At 35.4% G+C, this 21,558-nt stretch overlaps 1 long non-coding RNA gene across 2 annotated transcripts in view; it reads left to right on the top strand.

Annotated features, from left to right (window-relative positions):
• LOC135837073 (uncharacterized) overlaps positions 1–21,558 on the top strand; it is a 245,445-nt gene that overhangs the window by 84,890 nt on the left and 138,997 nt on the right. For both annotated transcript variants that reach the window (XR_010557136.1, XR_010557135.1), the window contains one exon: positions 6,465–6,556. This is a non-coding gene — a long non-coding RNA (uncharacterized LOC135837073). The remainder of the gene's footprint in view (positions 1–6,464; positions 6,557–21,558) is intronic.

Raw genomic sequence — 21,558 nt, forward strand, 5'->3', positions numbered from 1 at the left:
CTAATCGAGCATCAAGTCAACTTGACCAACTCAGTACAAGTTTGCAAATTCTTTTTTTCAAACAAGACGAACCAATTTGAATAATTATTTGGTTCATTTCAACTGAAGAAGTGCCAGTTTTCGGCCGTTCTGGGACCTCCAGTGAATTTTTTTTTTTTTTCAAAAATTTTAAATTGCTTTTGAAGAGTTAAAAATGATAGGTAGTGGTTGATGAATTCCGAAGAAAACATGAAAAAAATAATGCAAAAATGTGTTAGAAAAACTGATTTTGGATGTATTAAGATTGTTTTAAGTTTTTTTTTTCAATAACTAATAGAAAAATGCTGAAGAAGTTGAGTCATTATTTTGAAATTATCGTACTTTGACAACATTTTTATTATCGTTGTTTCAGCGGTCTCCCTTTGATGAACATATTATTAACTCTGCGCATTTAATTTTTTTTCTTCTTCAGTTTGTCTAAAAAATTACTTGGATACTTACCTCAATTTTTTGGCTGAAAAATTTTTTGAAATGAAATCCTTCAACATGATCTCAACATCAATTAGGTAAACTTTTTGAGTGGCTAGACGAAGGGCGTGGGCGGTTGACTTACTGTTTCTATACAAAAGCGTAGTACACTCTTCGTCTAAGAAGTGTGTGTTTTGGTCTAATTTCATTGCACAAATTTACCTTACCCACCCACCTGATCTCACGTCAGACGTGCATCTAGTTCAGATGCGAGCTTTTCCATCGTGTTATTAACCTATATAACTTTTACTTTCGTTCGCCTGTGTAATGAATACTGTTCTTCTGCACACCCTTTGCCCATGTTATAAAAGTAAAGACCGCAATTTATACTTCGCAAATACATACTTTTGCACATACCATTACAAACGTACAGCTCGCGATAACCATCATCGATATTTGCGCGGAGAAAATACGCATAATAAAATAAGCTAAGCGCACTTTTATAAATCGAGATATCGATCAAATCTGTAGCAAAGCGCCGCGATACAATTACCCATTACATCGAAGGTACAATATGCTTATCTTTTACTTGAATAGAACAAATTGCGTTCGATTGTTATAATCTGCGAGCTTTGTGGCATGGCTTGGCATGTACCTACACATGTAGTACACTGTATAAACATACTACTTTTGTAATGTACCTACATAAGAGTAAAGAGAATGCATTGGGCGATTTACGATGCTGTGGATCGATTCGATGCAAATTTTCTTATTGCTCGGCTTTTCTGTCGTCCTAGAGAGCCGTAGATAGAGCGATCGGTGCGGTGGCTGGATTTTCTCGCATTAATAGCGTTATTGTTACATAGATCGAGTCACACCGAGAGCGAGACTTTTGGAATACTATATACTGTAACGTGTAGTATATAGAAATTAGAGCATAAATAGTAAACTCGAGCGAGGGCACCGTACAGAGTCGATGAATACGACCCAGAGAATGAGAACCGAACGAGCGCCGCATCAGAGAGACGAGGTACATTGGAAAATGTATTAGAGAGCTTTTCACATAGCCAAGGATTTTCACGTTGAATGTGCTTGCACGTCGCTCTTTCTCTCTCGCACCAGTGCAGATGATGAAAATGTAAAAGAAAAAGCTCGACGGGATAGGTGAAAAAAATCGACGTCGACGACTCGCAGAGGACCACGGCTAACAAACTTAGTAGGAGGTCGTTCTCAGAATGCCCAAGGACGAGATGAAGAGATGAAGACGAGAGCGAACGAGAAAAAAATGAAGGCAGAACCGCCAACACCGGCATCGGCACCTCTTACGTGTTATTTTTTTTACTTTCGTTATCCGCAGATGAACCCTGTGAAGCTCACTACACAAAAACTTCAACCCTCGTATTGGTATATACGAGGTTTCTATGTGGATGTACCGTATGATTCGAAAGTTCGAGAAAATTTTGTACCTGTGCTGAGGAAGAAATAATTTGACTTGAGTGAACTTAGTACTTGGTGTACTGAAGAAAGAAGCCAATTTCCGGAATTTTGAACCAGCAGTGTAAAGTGTACCCTTCAAAAAGGGGTGGGGTGGGGGAGGGTTTTTTGATGGAGGGTGGTCTCATCTCATGAATGAAGTAGATACTCAAAATTGTTATTTCATCATTTTCATCCGTAAATAATTTGTTCATCCATTCCAATAATTGTAGACAAGTTTCATTGTGGCATATACATATACGCACCTAATTTGATTTATCAGCGATTCGTTCGTTGCTTCATTGGCGAACAATTTTTCCACCTTGGAGTAATTGAATTATTCACGAAGAAATTATCTTCAATTGTCAATTCTAATACTTAGTTGATTAAGTCAAGTTTTGTCTCATCCTCTTTCTCTTTTGATTTAGCTATCTTTCAGTTGTTGTTCCCAAACGATTCGTCGATTCTGAGCAAATCGTTCGCGAACGAACCAAGTCCAGTTTTCGATGATACGATACGAGGATTAAAACAGTCTAAGTTTCCGGTTTCGTCATGTCATATGTACACCTAATTTAATTTTTTCAGTGATTCACTCGTTCATGAACGATTTTTTTCTTGCGAGCAAATCGTTCGCGAACGAATCAAGTCTAGTTTTCGATGATACGATACGGGGATTAAAACTGTCAACGTTTCGTCAAGTCATGTACACCTAATTTAATTTATACAGTGATTCACTCGTTCGCGAACGATTTTTTTCTCCCGAGCGAATCGTTTGTGAACGAATCAAGTACAATTTTAAATGATACAATACAGGGATTAAAACTGTCCAACTTTCATCATGTCATGTACACACAAGTTCAATTTTTTGAGTGATTCATTCGTTCGCGAACGGTTTTTTTCTTCCGATCAAATCGTTCGCGAACGAATAAGTCCAGTTTTCGATGATACGATACAGGGATTGAAAATGTCTAAGTTTCGTATTGTCATGAATGTCATGTACACCTAGTTTAATTTTTTCAGTGATTCACCTGTTCGCGAACGATTTTTTTCTTCCGAGCAAATCGTTCGTGAACGAATCATTCGCAATTTCTATAGGACGTTAATTATTAAAGAATGGTTTGTTTTTTGTCTTTGATTCAGTCGTTCTCGAATGATTCATCATTTCTTGGCGAATCGTTCGTAAACGAATCGAATCCAATTTTTGTTGTCACAAACAGACTTGTGATGTCAACGTTTGTGACATGACGCTTATAATCGTTCATCTGGTTTGATTTGTTCATTCATTCATGATCGACTTTTTCTGGTAGCCTACACAATACATAAGACAAAAATGAACACTATTTAATCTATCATTGAACATTAAGAATGATTCGTTCGTGAACGATTTGCTAAGAGGAGAGAAATTGTTCACGAACGAATAAATCACTGAAAAATTATATGTACCACGTACAGAAGATATGACGAAACGTGACAGTTTTAACCCTGCTGAACTCAATTCGTTCGCGAACGATTTACCCAGAATCGATGAATCATTCAAAAAGGACTGAAACATCACCAAATCAAATACAGCGAAACAAAACGTTGCAAAATTTGACTTTTTCAAATCCATCAGCAAGAATTGAAAATGATTCGTTCACGAACAACTTGATCGGATTTGATTTTCAAATGATTCGTCGTTTTTGAATTCTGAGCAAATCATTCGCGAACGAATCAACTCAAATTTTTGTTCATTGAATGTTTTGTAAAAGTGCATAATCTTTTATCTGGTTTCATCCGAATCAATTTCCATCCGTTTTTGTGCAGATCAGGAGCCTCCAACGGAAGTTGAATTTTTTCCAGCAATTTAAAATTACTTCAAAAGGGGTTGTAATCAATTTTGGTAGTTGATGAAAATTTAATCCTGTCATAAGTTCTGTCGAAGATGGAAATATCACCTCCTATATTAGCGATTTTGACATTTTTGATTCTTTTCAGTGAGTCAAATTTCAGTTCAATCATAGTTGACGAGCTGTGAAGGTTCCTTTGGTAAATTCTACTAATTGTTTGTCATTTTTAAACAATTTTGGATACATTTTTGGCATGTCAATTTTTCAATTTCTAAAATATTAAATTATAAATTGGTCTGAAATATAAGATCACAAATCATCCGATCATGAACGCTGATTAGATTTCAAAATTTATCCAAAAATTCGCCGAAGGACTTTTCGAGCCATACTATAGATACCTACTTGGTATATAATACACATAGTACGAGCATAGGCGAACAAACGAAACCTTAATACGATTGAAGATGCTGGTTCACCGTCGTCGTTCTCGGTGTGTTTCTTTTTCTTTTTTTTCGTCAATCCGCATTTTCTTCTTATTTTCTCGTATAGTGTAACGGGCGGTGCCGATGCCGGTGCTGTGGTGGCAGAAAAGGAAAAATATTCGAAAGGCGCCTGGTATAGTGGCGGCGACCAGACGTCTAGCTCCGGGAAATTTTCGCAAAATTACCCCATAAAGCGAAGCGTCTCGGCGCCCTCTGGTTATTGCCCTCTAGTACACGACTCGTATATAATACGTATACGATACGATACGATACGGTACGGTACGTTTCCTTCTTCTTTCATCGTACGATATCTTTGCACCCTGTTCAGTCCTTCTTCGGTCTCTCCTTACTACGTCCTTCGTATATACATGGAGAGTCTCTCCTTATTATACTATCGAACAATACGCGTTTGTTAAAGACGTATACGTATATCTCTCTGTCTCTCATCATCGTATCCAGCATTCACGACGACCGCAACCCGCAAAGAGCGTCGAGCTTTTTTACATACATGCTGAGAATGTGAGAGAAAAAGGGCGAAACAGCTCAATGATATTCGGATTCTCGTCCTCGTTATGTGTCCGTATTGACGCAGGTCGTTATCTCTTTAGCTCGGTGCGATAGGCCAAGGGATACGGTATGACTCTATGGTTTTTCCCCTTCACTTGGTCGCCACCCTGGCCCTGTTGACCGGTACGGTGCATTGTGGGATTTAGTACTACCTAATCTACTCGTACTCTTGCAACAGACCTTCTTAATATTTGTAATGTTAATAGAGAAGCGGTAAATCATTCGGATAGGCACGCATGCGCGCATGATGAAGTGCAATATCGTAAGGATTAAGTAATACTCAGCGACCACCATCCCTGGACCTCTTGCAGCACCCCTTTGCCATAATACCGTAAGATTTACCGCTCCTGCCTGTGTGTGGAAACATCAGACGAGAAATTGCGTACCTTTTACCTATACTCTACCCCAGTAATAATTTATGCAGCGTGTTCGACGCAATTCTATGAACTGTATACTGCAATTCTACGTACAGGAGTCTTGCTTCTCTACTCTCTTTGAGTTATTCTGAGAATCAGCGAGTTCCAACTCTACTCTGAAGAGTTCAAAAATGTTTTGACAGCAATTTTACTTATTATTATTCGTTGAAGCGAAATAACTATTAAAACATCAAAAATCTAAAGAAAATTTTGAAGTTGTGTTATCGTAATGTTGACTTTGACCTTGGAATTTTTTCCCTGAAAAAAGCGTGGAAAAAAGAGGAATGAAAAAAAGTTGAGTTATAAAGAATAATTTTGAATGTTTGTGAGGAAAAGTTGAACTATGAGTTAGATTATTTTTATGGAGAGTTTTAAAAGCAGTCGAGTTAGGAAAGTGTCGAAATTTTTTTTTGAAGTCGTCTACTCCTGAATGCATATTTTTCGAGCCTATTCATGAGCTAGACAATTTTCCAAATGTTGAAATTCAAAAATATGTTTTACATAAATAATTTGAAATTCCTGGTCCATATTGGGAGCTGAATTGAATTTTTAGACAATTTCATCAGGAAACGTCGATTTTCCTGCTCCAAAAAATATGAACGGATTTTTTGTTTATTTTATTTTTTTTCTTAAAGTAGGTAAGTACTTAATTGGATTTTCAGGTCTTTTTTGACCATTTTTCCATATGAGTGGACTGTTTACAGGCTCTTAAAGTGAATAAGTAGGAATTGAAATTTTAAAAAGTAGAACTTCCAAGGTGAAAGCTCAGTATTCGATGCTGAATCACAAACGTTGAAAGCTAACATGTTTTGAGCATCTTGTTTTCAAACTGGAAATGGATGAAGATGAGTTGCCATAAGGCCGTTTTCATACCCCCCCCCCCTTTGGACATCAATCCCCACCCATCATACGAGGAGGTACCAAACCCCTAAAGCTGAAAACTTTTAAAAATTTTGGAATCATTGCAATTGAAGAAAATTTTTTGAAATGGCGAATTAATAATATTGGATTTTCATGAACTGCTTTCAGGTTTTCGAGAAGTCAAAATTGATCATTATTATTGAATTTTCATGATGAGCAATTGTCGAAATGAGAGCTCTTTTGTGAAGGGGTGGGGGGGGTTCGACCAAATTCAATGTGGACGACGATGTTATTTAACGTCGAGTTGAATTCATGTGTAAACTTGATGTTCTTTTTTCAATTTTACTTTGAGTTATAATAAATATAATCTATAATCTTTTTTATTTTTTCAGGATCTCCTAAAGTATCGTTGCCTTTATGGAATTTTAAAGTACGGCCAGGACATGGAATATTCCATTTTGAAGATGAGCTTGAAACTAGAATGGTGAGTCCTTCTCGTACCTACCCATTGCCTAGTACCTAGCATTTGAAAGCGAATAGCTTTTCAGATTCCGTAGTGTGTTGATTCAAGTTGTAACCTAATGTTCATTTGCACAAACAAGTTTGGAAAATCTTGATATGGGGGGGGGGGGGGGGAAGAACCAAAAAATTGGAGCAAAATCGTTAGATAATAATTTTTTCCTTTTTCAATCGTCTTATTAAATTCAAAAACAATTAGCATAATAGGCCTACTTTCACGGAAAATTTTCAGTGAGTTATAAAATGTCAATGAATTCTGCAAAATGTAACGAAATTTGCATAAAACATTATTGAAAACTATTCAAAATGGTCTAAAAATATGGAAAAAACCATTGAAATCACTGAAAATTGTTTGTAACGTGATAATATAATTGTACTTTAGTGAAATTTCACAAAATCCAGCAAAAATATTCTCTAAACTGCTTCCAACACAAACGAAAGCATCCAAAATACAGTAAATCACCAAAAAATGATGAAATTTTGGTAACATTTTGAAAAATTGCATGAAAAAGTGTTGGAAATATGTTGAAATGATGAAAAAATACCAAAAAAAAAACAAACAAACAAACAAACTATAAACTCGATGAAAATTTTAATAATAAAGTAACGAAAGGAGGAGTATCGATAAGGCCATTTTTTGGCCCCAGACAGTTATCGACTGAACCACTCTTAAATTGTTGTAATAAATGCCCCAAATACGAATCCGTGGTTAGTTGACCCAAAATGACCATTTTTGGGCTCCAGGGGTCCCCAAAGTTGCGAATAAAAAAATAATTTTTGGAACCACTGAGTATTAATTTCAAAAACTTTTTTGGCGTAAAATATCTGTTTGAACCGTTAAACATTATACGAGACAATTTTTCCATTTTCGACCCTCAGGGGCAGAAATTGAGGGGGTTTTAATTTTTGGAAAATTTTGGAACCACCATTTTGAACCTACCCCTTTGAACCTCCCTAAAAAGCTGCTTACAGTTTATTAGTATCTGAAAGACCTCCATCCTACCACATTTTCAGCTCAATAAAAATTTTCGCTGGTACTCAAAAATCCAATTTTTTGTAATTTGGATTTTTTGGGAACCCCTGGATAGCTGGAAACCCGCGATTTGCGCCAAACGTAACGTTTTGAGGCATATATTCAATTACCTATGTGAAAAAGTTTAATTAAGCTTCCTGTATATTCATAATTTTGAACCCTTTTTTTGAAGCCCCCCACTTTGGGCACCCCTGAAAAAAGCGATTATGCATATTTTTTCAAATAAATTGAAGAATTTACATTTGGAACACACTAGCAAGACCAAGAGCTCGATAATTTTTCACTCGATTGTACCAATAACTTTCAAAATTGAGCTTTTTTGGGCCAAATTCTGAGATTTTACTCTTCGAAAAAACGTTAAAATCACGTTTTCATGATTTCAACGAAGTAAAATCTCAGAATTTGGCCCAAAAAAGCTCAATTTTGAAAATTATTGGTGAAATCAAGTGAAAAATTATCGAGCTCTTGCTAGTGTTTTCCAAATGTAAATTCTTCAATTTATTTGAAAAAATATGCATAATCGTCTTTTTCAGGGGTTCCTAAAATGGAGGGCTCTGAAAAAAGGGTTCAAAATTACAAATGTACACGGAGCTTAATAAAACTTTTTCATCTGGTTAATTGAATATATGCAAATCGCAGGTTTCCACCTATCCAGGGGTTCCCAAAAAATCCAAATTACAAAAAATTGGATTTTTGAGTACCAGCGAAAATTTTTATTGAGCTGAAAATGTGGTAGGATGGAGGTCTTTCAGATACTAATAAACTGTAAGCAGCTTTTTAGGGAGGTTCAAAGGGGTAGGTTCAAAATGGTGGTTCCAAAATTTTCCAAAAATTAAAACCCCCTCAATTTCTGCCCCTGAGGGTCGAAAATGGAAAAATTGTCTCGTATAATGTTTAACGGTTCAAACAGATATTTTACGCCAAAAAAGTTTTTGAAATTAATACTCAGTGGTTCCAAAAATTATTTTTTTATTCGCAACTTTGGGGACCCCTGGAGCCCAAAAATGGTCATTTTGGGTCAACTAACCACGGATTCGTATTTGGGGCATTTATTACAACAATTTAAGAGTGTTTCAGTCGATAACTGTCTGGGGCCAAAAAATGGCCTTATCGATACTCCTCCTTTTCATGAAATTTGATAAAATGTAACAAAAATTCTGTAAAACATCTTTGAAATGTCTTCCAAACATATGCGTAGGTAAAGCATTTACATCATTGAAAATCATCAAAAAAAGATGAAATACGATTCGAAACATTCTCAAACCATTTTGACCAGTTTTGGAGCCTCCAGTAGATTTTTGAAACTTGAAAAAGTCGTTGGAGGCTCAAAAACGACTTGAAATCCACCTGCAGTCGAATTCATAGCGTATTGGAATTAGTTTACAGAATGAATTTCGGCTTTCCAACTGCATATTAATTGATGAAACTTCAATTTTCAAAAATTTACTGGAGGCTCAAAGAATTTTCTAAAAGTTGCTGGAGTCTCCAAAATTACTCGAATACACCAGCAGCCGACTATAACGTGCTTAAGTTGGAGTGTGGCATGAATTTCAGATTTTCAACGTCCTTTGACGAAATTTTATGGAAATTTCAAATTTTAAAAATCTGCCGGAGGCTCCAGAACTGCTCAAAATGGCCAATCGATTTGAAGGGTCGAATAGATGGTATATTCCAAATTTCAGCTTACAGGTCAATTTGGTGAAATTTTGAATTTTTTCTAATTTTTGGCCCTGATTTCTAAAAATTTACCAAAAATCAAAAAATGCACTTTTTCACTTGAAATTTTGGCTGACGATAAATTTTTGCATATTTTAGTGAAATTTACTAAAATTTGTGATCGATTAATCAATGATCTGCGGTAATTTTGTAAAAAAAAAAATGATCGATGTACTCGTATTTATGAATGAAAAAAAAAGTTCACATTCGATTTAAGTATGAGAAGTGTGGTAATTATATTTGAAGTTGAAGTTCAGATTCCTTTTGAATTCGAATCGGTTGTTGTACGAGTAATTTGATTACCTTTCATCACCTCGACGTTGGTAGGTCAAATTAAACGAAATAATTTACACCAAACAAATCAATTAACTCATTGTGTTGTACGATATAGACGAGTGGTACCTATACAATGAAAAGGATTGAAAAAAGAGCCGTATAAAACGAGTGCATAGAAAAGATCGCACGCGCGCTCGAATATAAGTCGAGTAAATGCAGCGAGTAAATAAGTCGAAGAGAGACAGAGTGAGGAAGAAAAACGGAACGAATACCACGAGTATGTAATAGTAGTAGAAATAGTAGTACCTACTATACGTCTACGAGTAGTACGTACCTATACATATACTCGTAGAAGAGAGAATTCAGAGCGGGCCATTGCCAGCCACACTGGACGGCGCGAGAGAAGAAGACGCGAACATCTCAACAACCTCTTCAAACACAAACCCTAGTCTCTCTCGATCGAGCCGCATTTTAAATGCACTAATTAGTATGTCAAGTTTATAATTACGTTGCGATAATATAATTAAGCGCGGCGGTATCGTGGGATTTATGAATTGATCTAGTTCTATGCGATTTAATGGCCGTGGGCGTACGCGAAATTTACGCAGCTCGACAACAGGTTTTTTTTTCTTCTTCTGCGGTTCTCCTGTAGTATAGGTAGTAGGTTCGAGAGTATCTTCTTTATGACTTATAATGTGTACTCGTATATATAGGTAGAGGTACTTGGGTACTTACGTTCATTCTATCGTATATGACTAAGTACTCGTAGCTATACCTAAATAGTACGAATAGAACGATGCATCGCGTATTTATAGGTTCTCTCTGGAGTATTAGATTTAGAATCTTGGTACATATGCACACGTACGTACGAGTATATTGTATGCCTGTGTAGTATGTGTAGTACGGGGAGATACATATTCTCGATGTCCGTCTTCTTATACTCGTATGTAGTATATTTTAAAATGTACCTGTACGTCTAGTTTGGTTCAAGACGCCTGCAGGCAACCGGTAATGGAAATATTTACATTGTGTTAGACGCGCGGCGAATAAGGCAGCAGCTTTTGTGTGGTCTGTTGCGTTCGCGTTCCAATATCGCGGCGGGGAAGGCTCCGGATACGTCGTAAAGTCGATCAGGAAATTTTTCAACACGTTACGAAAAAGATAGAGTAATTTATGATGGAGGTGTGATGCAAGGTGGCGTTTCAGTACGACGTGTGTAGTGGTCAAAATTACAAAAAATGCGTCCGAAATTGAGAGAGTTGTGAAGAATAGTTTCTTAACCAGATATTGTTCGAAAAATACTGTAAATACTTAATTAGTAAAAATAGTAAATAGTTTATGGTCCGATATATGTATGACAATATTTTGTAGGAATAATTGCACCCGTCTCTCCTCGCCGATCCACTGAGACAATTTTTTTCTCAAAGGGGGCATCCTGAGGAACATTTAAATTAAAGCAAACTTGCCAACAAAAAAAAGTTGGCTTTACTTACAAACAAAATGGCTGCCATGAATTTTGACCAAATTTCATTTTATGTTTGATTGAATTTTTTCTCTGAATTGCTGGGGCTTCTGGCACGAGCAGAGGAACAGAATATCTCAACCAGTCAGAAAATTCCAAGTTGGAGAGAAAAATATCGAAAGAATAAATTCAAAAATATTTCATTATCCGAAATTTCAGGCGATGAATTTCATTGCAGAAGCTGGTAGTCCGGCATATGACAATAGGAGTAATTGCACCCCCCCCCCCCCGCCGATCCTCCGGGACAACTTTTTTCTTAAAGGGGACATCCTAAGGAACATTTTAAAGCAAACTTGCCCAAAAAAAGTTGGCCTTACTTACAAAATGGCGGCCATTTGGATTGACAGGTCAGCCGAAATCACAAATTTTGCGTTTCAACATAGGACTTGCACGAAATTGTTCAAACCTTACAAAGGTAGATCGAAAGATCATGCAAACATTTATCACCTCTCAAAATTTCAAGTGCTAAAGTGCGTTTTTCGATTTTTGGTGAATTTTTGAAAATCAAATTTAGGCCAAAAATGAGGGGAAAAAATCAAAATTTTACCAAATTGACCAAGAAAGCTGGAATTTGGGATATACCCTATTTTCGACATGCCAAATGGAAGCGGTTTCAATCCGTTTTGAGCAGTTCTGGAGCCTCCAGCAGATTTTTGAAACTCGAAATTCCCACAAAATTCCATTAAATTGAAGTTGTAAAGCTGAAATTTATTCTAAAAACAAATTTCAATACGCTACGAAGTACTGCAGGTGAATTTCAAGTCGTTTTGGAGCCTCCAGCGACTTTTTGGGAATTCCTGAAGCCGCCAGCAGATGTTTGAAATTTTAAATTTTCACAAAATTTCATCAAATGGAGATGGAAAGCTGAAATGTACTCTACACACCAATTTTAACACCCTCTGAAGACGACTTGTGGTGGCTTCGAGTCATTTTAGGGCCTCCAGCGACTTTTTTGAAAATTACTGGAGCCTTCAGCAGATTTTTGAAGCTTTAAATTTTCACAAAATTTCATCAAATGGAGATGGAAAGCTAAAATTTACTCTACACTCCAATTTTAACACCCTCTGAAGACGACTTCAGGTGGATTCAAGTCATTTTAGAGCCTCCAGCGACTTTCTTGAAAATTACTGGAGGCTCCAGCAGATTTTTGAAACTTGAAATTTCCCCAACATTAATTTATCAAATGGAGTTGACAAGCTCACAGACTGCATGGTGGTTTCAAATGATTTTGAAGCGTCCAGCTACTTTTAGGAAATTTCAATATTCCAAAAAAAACGCCATACAACCCTTCAAAAAGTCGCTGGAGGCTCCAAAACGTCTTCAAATACACCAGCAGTCAACTTCGTAGCATATTGAAATTAGTTTGCAGAATGAATTTCGACTCTCCATCTCAGTTTGGGAATTTTCAAGTTTCAAAAATCTGCTGGAGGCTCCAGTAATTTTTAAAAAAGTCGCTGGAGGCTCTAAAATGACTCGAACCCACCTGAAGTCGTCTTCACAGGGTGTTAAAATTGGATTGTAGAGTACATTAATTTCAGCTTTCCATCTCCTTTTGATAAAATGTGAACATTTAAAATTTCAAACATCTGCTGGCGGCTTTAGGAATTCTCAAAAAGTCGCTGGAGGCTCCAAAACGACTTGAAATTCACCTGCAGTACTTCGTAGCGTATTGAAATTTGTTTTTAGAATAAATTTCAGCTTTACAACTCCAATTTAATGGAATTTTGTGGGAATTTCGAGTTTCAAAAATCTGCTGGAGGCTCCAGAACTGCTCAAAACGGATTGAAACCGCTTCCAATCAATTTGGCATGTCGAAAATAGGGTATATCCCAAATTCCAGCTTTCTTGGTCAATTTGGTAAAATTTTGATTTTTCCCCTCATTTTTGGCCTAAATTTGATTTTCAAAAATTCACCAAAAATCGAAAAACGCACTTAAGCACTTGAAATTTTAAGAGGTGATAAATTTTTGCATGATCTTTCGATCTACCTTTGTAAGGGTTGAACAATTTCGTGAAAGTCCTATGTTGAAACGCAAAATTTGTGATTTCGGCTGACCTCCCGTACGGAAAAATACTATGGCGAACTATAGTATTTTCGCGAACTATAGTTAACTATAGTAACCATGAATTTTTTTTTCAATATTTTGGACAATTTATTGGCTTATAATTCCTGAAAACACACAATTTATCATTGCACTGATAAATTGTGTGTTTTCAGGCATTGTAAGCCAATAAATTGCCCAAAATATTGAAAAAAAAATTCATGGTTACCATAGTTAACTATAGTTCGCGAAAATACTATAGTTCGCCATAGTATTTTTCCGTACGGGCTGTCAATCCAAATGGCCGCCTTTTTTGTGAGTAAGGCCAACTTTTTTTGGGCAAGTTTGCTTTAAAATGTTCCTTAGGATGTCCCCTTTAAGAAAAAAGTTGTCCCGGTGGATTGGCGGGGGGGGGGGTGCAATTACTCCTATTGTCATATGCCGGACTATGGAGGTTGGTGTGATTTTTGATTTCGATCGATTCCTGAATAATTTTGAGGTATTTTACAAGCCTTGGCAGTTTTTGGATTTTTCCTTTTTTTTACTATTGTGGAAATTAATATTTACTTGAAGAATTGAATAAAGAACTTCGGGATTTAAATAAAAATTCCAAAAATCTACTGAAAACTGCAAAATTGATCAATATTATCACCAATCGATTTAGAAGTCGAAGTAACGCAGAAAAATCAAAATTTCAGCGTTCCAATTTGCACATCAATTAATTTTGAAAATTTTCTCGAATTCTCAAAAACTTGTCACAATTTTCCCAAAATAATCATCAGTAAAATTTTTTGCTACTGATGAATTTTGTGTTGATCTCTCAATTTTTTTAATCGATTTGATTCAAAAATTTTCTACTTTTAATGAAAAATTGCAAAGTACAGAATACTGATTGATTATGAAAAGTTTCATCGAAAAACATCGAATAATCAATTTTTTAATTCAATCCTCGAACACCAACCATCCAAAAATCGATCCAGCATATGAAATCAGGATAGGTAGGTACTATATAAAGTAAATATTAGCTTTCCCAGCTCCATTAGGAATTTATTCTGAGGGAATTTCAATTTTCAAAAATCTGCTAGGGGCTCTAGAACTACTCAAAATTGTTCGAAACCGTTTCCAATCGATTTGAGAAGAAGTCCAAAATAGAGGGCACACATAAAATTTCAGCTTTCTCTAAATCAAGCTTCGAACACCTTCAAACTTTTTTTTCACAAAATTGCCTAAACATTGAAAACCCCATATGAAAGAGGAAGAATTTGCTTCGAGCCCCAATTTTTTAGGGATTTAAAAACTCGAGAGCATGACAAAGGAGGTATCCCAACAAGCAACATTTTTTGAACTGGACAGAGAAAAATCGAAAGAGCATGCAAAAATACATCATTCATAGCCAAAATTTCGGAAAGTGCATTTTTCGATTTTTAGCAAATTTTGGGGGGAAAAAATCAAAGGGGTAGTCACATTTTTGAGTTTTGAATTCTCAAAAAGTGCCTCAAAAACTATCTAAATCGACTTCAGCGCTTGTAAATGGGATTTGTGCTTGTTAGTGACCCATTTGACTAATTACGTCATTTTCTGAAATTGGTTTCCGCCTTTTCGAAACCCTGTAATTTGCAGGAGGCTCCACAACTGTTCGAAACGGTCTGAAATCGTTTGAAATTGATTTGAGAGGTCGAAAATTGGATAGGTGGTCATCAAATTTACCAAAAACGTGTAATTACTAAAAATTATTCTAATATTTTCAAAATTGAATGACGATAATAGTTGGTTGAAAATTAGAATAATGGATCAAACATTTTTTTGAAAATATGTTTTAATAATTTGTTGAAATAAAATTTGCTGAAAATTGAGCAAAATTTCGTAAAAATGCTCAGTCATGAAAAAAATGTGCGAATGTGAAAAATTACAATTAAAGCGTAATAAAAACTGTAAAATTATCATTGAAATTATTTAAAAGTTATCAAAAAATTGATAGAATTCAGTGATGACAGTGACATCAACTCTGAACTTGTAAAAAACCTTGACCTGATGGAATTTTTTTATTATTCGTCCCGTCATCAGCTCGAAACGTTTTATAAAAATCACCCTTAAACGTTAAATACCAAACTTACGTAGGTAATTTTAAAGAAAATTCGTCCAAAAGTGGAAATTTGACCATTCAAAATTTATTAAAAGGTCATACTTACTTGTTTCATATTTTCAATTTGGTAGACACCTTGGATATGAAATTTCAACTTTCTTGGCCAATTTGTGACGTTTTGGGGCCCCAAATTTGATTTTCAAAGACTTATCGAAAATCAAAAAATACATTTTTACCATCTGAATTTTGGACTGCTGATTAGATTTTTAAAATTTTTCTAAATAGGGCAAAATTGCATTTTCTGTGGGGCTCATCTTGACTATCAGTGGTTCTGATGGTACCTTAACTACCTATCATCTTACAATTTTGAGATTTACGAGATTCCATCATTAGAATCGTGTCTAGAAAAGAGCAATACGAGCCTTATTTTCTTGGTATTTTAAGTCGGTTAAAATTTAAGTGTGATGTAGGTTGTGCTGGATATGCTAATTGGCACATACAAAGCTGCGGAATACAAATATTTCAGTTGGAATATATTCTCAAAGAGGCTTGAGCTTTCTTTGAAAACCACCAGGTTTGTCTGGCTGTAAAAACATTCACGTTTTGTGTTTCTAATCGAATATGGATCGTTTCAAATTTTCAATTCTTGGAAGGAATATTTGCGAAGTGATCTGCGATGGTTGTGTGTACGTTCTCTACGTGCATATTAAACTGTGTTCTATGCCATGCCATTTTTACGTGGAATATTGTAATATTACCTACGTCTCGCCGCCACGTAATGCGAATTTCTCGCAATTGTTGCGGATTTCTTTTATATACGTATGGTTGGTTCGACAGCCATGTGTAAAGAAAAATTCTCTTCTGATCTCTATGGTCGTTTCGTATACCTATACCAGTGGCGACGCCAGATAATTTGAACAGGTGTGCCAATTTTCAAAATTATAAAACCAAGTTGTAAAATCCCCCCTTCCAAAATTATCATTCTGACCCAACAACGTTTTAAAAATTGAAGTAAGAAAAATGATGTTGAAGCATCAAGAAATGAACTTAAAATTATTCAAAAATAACTTTTGGTGTAACAAAAATTAGTTTATATGGTAAAGAATTTTTCAATACTTAATTTGTAAAAGTCAAGTAAAAGTACTTTTTTTTCTTTTTGGAAAATGAACAGGTGTGCCCGTGCACACTGGGCACACAGGCTGGCGTCGCCAGTGACCTATACAGCAATAACACCGACTAAATTTGCAGGCAGAGTTATGTACATCTACAATAGACGTGTGTGCTAAAGTCTACAGACACGCGATATCAGAAGGTTTTCTCGAATTGTGCTGTACGATATACCGGCGAAGAAGTAGAGAAAAAAGCATGGTTTGATGGATGGGAAAGGGCGAGGGGGGAGAGTAAAACCATGGAAGTAGTATCGTAGACTGCTATATGGCCAAGAAATTGTTTACATTTACTACATTGTATCTAATTCGTACTGTACGAGTACATTAAATGTACGTGTGTAGTGTACATTTAGGAGAGCGAAAAAGAGAGAATTGATAATTAAACGGGTCATTTTTATTTTATTTTCAAACGTGTGTGTACGTTAAAAAAGCAACTCGCGGTTTAAATAACTCCTCGCCGCGCCGCCACACCGCCGCAGCGGTACTCGTAAATTGCATTTTGCATCTCTCGAAATGTGCATGGAGCTCGGTGCCAAAAAATGTACAAAGATTCGGAGAGATTTGGGCATGGGTATGGGCAGCAGCAGAAGCAGTAGCGGTGGCAGCGACGACGACGACGACGGCTGTGAGGTTCTTTTGCTTCTCGCGAGTGTGTGTAGTCCGATATATGCGCAAGAGGTTGTAAATTTACGACTGTGTAGTTTCTGTAGTTCTTTTCAACTTTCTGCTTGATTTTTTTCCTTTTTTTTTTAGATGGCGTTAGGCTACTTCAGATTATTGTAAAAAGTACCTATAAATGATGATTTTTGGTTTCTCACAACTGGAGGACTGTGAAAAATTGGAAATTATTTTCTTTTTGTAATTACCAACACCCTGGACTCGTTTGAGTATACTTACTGCTTAGATAGGTACCTTCGAAGTGGTGATGATGATGAGCCACATGTTCTTTTGCCCATCGCTTCTTCCTTTAATTTGTCGATGTATCGTATCGACGCAGCTTAATCGTATAATTACTCGTTCCACATTCATAATTCTGGAACGATTCAAATTATTTTTTGAAATACCTCTCGAAACACTTACTCTATGTCAAAGGTTAAGAACGAGGTGGAATCTTCGGCCTTTTTCTATTATAGAATTTTTGCGTTTGTAACACTACCTAATATACGAGAGACTATCAAACGATATCGACTTCCTTTGAAACGGTAGCAGTTAATGAGGCATTTGAGAAAATTCTCCATCGTGTAACAGGTGGTCGTTGGTCAGTGAAGAATGGTTCGAATGATGATTTATTACGGTAATTTTACGTGTAAGTATACTTACCGTATGGGCATGTGTGAAGTTTTCATGATGCTGTACGAGTGAGCGAAATTTTAGTCGATAGGATTATTCATTCTGCGGTGCACACTGCACAGCAGGTATTATAACTTGTGCCTTCGAGTGAATGATAGACTACCGGATAGGTTTGATTGTCGTTACGGTTTCTGCGATAGGGTAATAAGTTGTCGAGTAAGTGAAGGTAATTTAGAGCCGAGAGTTTAATTTGTTCTTGAATCATTTCAGATGATGATAAGTATATTGCCAATAAAAATTTAGTCATCATTTTTCGTACCCTTCTTTTGTTTGGAAAGAACGATGAGACTATAGTGGTTGGTCTGCTGAAAACGATTCTTTGTAAACCGTTGACAACTGATTGGGAGATGTGAGGGAGGTTGTTGAAAATTGAGCAGGTACCAATTTCCATGTTGGTAAGTTTGGTAAAATTTTTGGTTTGATTTCTAGAAATTTACCAAAAATTGAAAAATGCACTTTAGCTCCTGAATTTGACTGGTGAGTGGTGAGGTACTCGTATTATTGTATGCTCATTTCAAATCAGAGAATCATCACCGTTTTGCACCCAAATCCTGTGGTCTGATGAAAGGATCTGAATGTAATTGTTTTTCAATATTTTGACTGACTTCAAAGAAGAACTTGACAGAAATTACAATTGATTCTTGTATTTGTAAAATTAATGTCTTAATTTTTTTTTCAAATGTTAAAGGTAACTGGTATTTTCAGACAACATTTGACAAAATACCGATAATGTTGGGTAAATTACTGTACATTTTTGGTTAAATTATCAATGAGTAATTGAGGAGGTGGATAGCAGAACGCAATAACTCCATTTTTGTTTTTTTTTTGGGAAATTAGGAAAAATGGTCAGGAGGGGAGGGGTGGGGGTCGAGTTCCAAAATTGGTGTCAAATGAAAGGGGAGGGTGCCATAAATAAAATTTCCACTCAATTTCAAAATTTTGGTCACCTGGGTAAGCACAGAGAGGAAAAGAAAAAAAAGTTATTGCATTTTGAACGCAATTTTTTTTGGGTGTTTTTCTGCAAAAAAAACGTATTTTTTATTTGAAGAAATTGAAAAATTATAGAAAAAAAGTATGTTTAATCGAAAATTTTCAATATAAAACTGGAATGCGAAATTCAAACAATTCCTGTCTGTGATATAGCATTCAGAGAGTGGGAACGAAAGCACAATTTTTTTTAGTAACTCCTACCCAATGAGTTTCAGTATCTACCCGATGAAAAAAAACAGTGTTACCACATCTGCGCAACTGAAATGTATAAAAAGTAGTGGAGTTATTGCGTTTTGCAAACAAAATCTCATTTTTTAATGCATTTAGCTCTAAAATCAGACTTGTTTTCCTCGATTGCGTTATGATATTCAACTGATGGACAAAATCTGACACCGGGAATGGATTCCCCGTTGAATTTAACATAAGGATAGATATCTAACTCAATTTTCGTAATTTTGGAGTTATTGCGTTCTGCTATCCACCTCCTCAATTCATGTTAGGTTATGGTTATTTTTGAATTTTGATAAATTTCTGATATCTTTGGTTAAACTATGTGCTCGTAATTTTATTTTTGGTAAATTATTGGTTGCGCAATTTACGGAAATTACTGGTAATTTTTGGTAAATTGCTGATGATTTTAGGTAAAAAGTGGTAAAATACGGGTATTTTCTTGTGAACTATGAAAAATGACTCATGTTAGCCTAACTTACGGTAAATTACTGGTCATTTTTGGTAAATTGCACGTAATTTCTGGTAAACTTGGGTACATTACTAGTAATTTTTAGAGAAATACCAAACACCATTAATTTTTGGTTAATTCCTGGTCATTTCCAACAATTTTTGAAGAATTATTGGTTATCGAATCAAGTTATTTCAGGTAAATTACTGGTAATTTCTTTAGTAAATTACTGGTAATTTCTTTGGTAAATTACTGGTAATTTCTTTGGTAAATTACTGGTCATTTCTTTGGTAAATTACTGGTCATTTCTTTGGTAAATTACTGGTAATTTCTTTTGTAAATTACTGGTAATTTCTGGAAATTATAGATAATTTTAGGCAAATTACAGGTACTTTCTGGTAAATTACACTTTACAGATAATTCCTTCGGTAAATTACAGGTTATTTCTTTGGTAAATTACAGGAAATTTCTGAAAATTATAGATAATTTTTGGTAAATTACACTTAACAGTAACAGGTAATTTCTGGTAAATTACACCTAACAGGTAATTTCTGGTAAATTACACCTAACAGGTAATTTCTGGTAAATTAGACCTAACAGGTAATTTCTGGTAATTTACAGGAAACTTTTGGTTGATTACAGGTCATTTTTGGTAAATTACAGGTAATATCTGGTAAATTACAGGTAATATCAGGTAAATTACAGGTAATTTCTGTAATATTACTGGTAATTTTTGATTAATTATGGTAATTTCTGGTAAATTGCTGGTAAATTTTGGTTTTGGTAAATCACAAGTAACTTTAGGTAAATTACAAGTAATTACCAGTTACTTATAGGTAATTTCCAGTAAATTGAGGAAAATGATTTCTGTTCTATGGTAACTGGTGTATATGGTAATTGGTAGTCCAACCTGGGGTGAATTATTATTAATTTTTGAAATATTGGTAAATTCGTGGTAAATCATGTTGAATTTTTAATAATTTGTTAATAATTACTGGTAAACTATCGGTAAACTATCAGTAAATTCTGGTAATTTTTGGTAAATTAAGAGTAATTTATGGCTTAATGGTATTGTGCTTCACTACTGGTAATTTTATAGTTAATCAGTTGATCACTCTGTGATTTTTTCCCCCCTATTTTTTACATTTTTTACACTTTCTTGTGTTGCTGGAAGTTTTCATTTCAATCGATTTTTAAATAATTCTTTAAAATTCTGTAAGTTTGAAATTTTTTGCGAAAATTTAATTTTAAACGAATGTCAAATCTAAGAACTCTTATTGCAGGAACAAAGTACCTCCAAAAAGTACACCTTCCCTCAATTTTGGCTAAATTTTTGGGGGAAATGAGAAAAATTACACGACATATGCAATGATGAGTTCCTTTTACCTCATGATTACCTCCCAATTCTTCCATTTGTTTTTCGAAAACGGATTCTATTTTTATTGAAAAATTGAAAAACTTGTGACCACACCTGACAGCAAGTTTTACATTTCATCGAATTGAAATTTGGAACCTTATTGTAGGGTCTGTGTCTGAAAGGCTTGTTTCAAAACTGCAAGGAAAAATTCTAATTCGAAATCAGTACCACTGACAATCCAGCAAGGGGTTACACGAGGTATTCATTTACTCAAAATAGGGAGTTGTTTCATAGCTGACTCGAATCTTACATTTTTTCGGAATTCGAGGGCTTATGATGAGGTTTGGGGCATATCTCAATTTGAAAAAAAATTAAGGATCGAACTCGAGACTTTTTCTAGTATTTTCTCGCCTCTTTCTTCCTCCTCTTTCAATCCCTGATCGACTGATTTTAGAAAAGTTTCATAAAGATTAAATTCTGAAAATTCTGATTCTTCAATGAGTCCAAAAGGATTGTGTTTTGAATGTGGAGGGGAAGAGGGGGTGCAAATCTATTGTTGATGAGGAAATATTTCACATGGTGATAGAGTGGTTGAAGGGGGGGGGGAGTTGAACAAAGTAGACGTCAAGGGAAAAGTGCCTCCTTACCCCTTACCCCTTTCGGCCTTTCGCGTCCACCATTTTTTAACCGAATTGGCTTTCGATGAGAGTCAGCACTATTCTTACGCATATTACCGATTATACTCTGGCG

The sequence above is a fragment of the Planococcus citri genome, chromosome 2 (genome assembly GCF_950023065.1).
Source record: "Planococcus citri chromosome 2, ihPlaCitr1.1, whole genome shotgun sequence".
Taxonomy (NCBI): domain Eukaryota; kingdom Metazoa; phylum Arthropoda; class Insecta; order Hemiptera; family Pseudococcidae; genus Planococcus; species Planococcus citri.